Here is a 1043-nt window from a genome sequence, read left to right as displayed (position 1 = left end):
GCGGCCGAGCGACTGGGCGGGGTTGGTTGGGAGGACAAAGCCCCGCGCGGTGCTGACCCGGAGGTCGTGTGGGGGTGACCTGGTGGCCGCTCACGTGTCACCTGCGGGACAGTCGCGTTCGGGACGCCCCATCCCGCAGGGCGCAGCCCGGCCTCGCTGTGCGAGCTCAGGACCAGCCCTGGCCGTGGCCTCGCTGGAGTTGGCAAGAGAACGGAAGTCCTGGAAGCAGCCTGACTGCAGATGGTGGAATTTAGATAATTTGGCAGGTTAGGAGAATGGCAGTAGCATCAAAATTCTGTGTTATTAAAGTAAATCCCACTGAAAAAGTCTACCATCCGGCAGGAGGAGACGAAATGTTCAAACGGCCCAGTTGCCTAGTGTTGCATTAAGGTGGACCTCTGTAATTTTACAGCGATTTTAGAAAAAGGATGATGTGCTTTTTATGAGAATAGGAATTACTCTACATCTGCTTTTTAAAAATATTAATTTTATTGGCACAGTTTTGATAAACGTAATGATCACATTCATCTTAGGGAATTTGTACCTGATTCTCCGTTTTCCCCCCCATTCCCTTCTCCTCCCTTCAGCCCTACCCTTGTATCTCCTTTTGAGTTAATTCAAAATTTGGCTTTTCTCTCCTCCCGACTCTTTCTAAGATTATTTTACACGGATGTAAAAGAGATAATGAAGGAACTAGACTTTTAAATTCCCGTTTTGTCAGGAGGCGGAAGTAGGAGAAGCACCGTGAATTTGAGGCCAGCCTGGACTACATAGCTAGACCCTGTCTCAAAAAAAAAAAAAAAAAAAAAAAAACCCAACATTTCATCATCACACACCGGGGTTAATATTTCTTAATTTAGTCCTGTTTTTTCTTCTAGAAATGTAAAGAGAATACTTAATTGTTTTTGGTATTATCAGAATGCAGATTTGCATTCTGTAGATTTTGAGCATGAAGTCCACCTTTCAGCACTCACTAAATTGAGTTTTCTATTGTTTTTCTTAAAATAATTGCATAAACATGAAATATCTGGTATAAAAATAGA

This window comes from Fukomys damarensis, unplaced genomic scaffold, assembly GCF_012274545.1.
Source record: "Fukomys damarensis isolate Sample0158 unplaced genomic scaffold, DMR_v1.0_HiC HiC_scaffold_25, whole genome shotgun sequence".
NCBI lineage: Eukaryota > Metazoa > Chordata > Mammalia > Rodentia > Bathyergidae > Fukomys > Fukomys damarensis.
Note: the sequence above shows the minus strand (reverse complement) of the source record.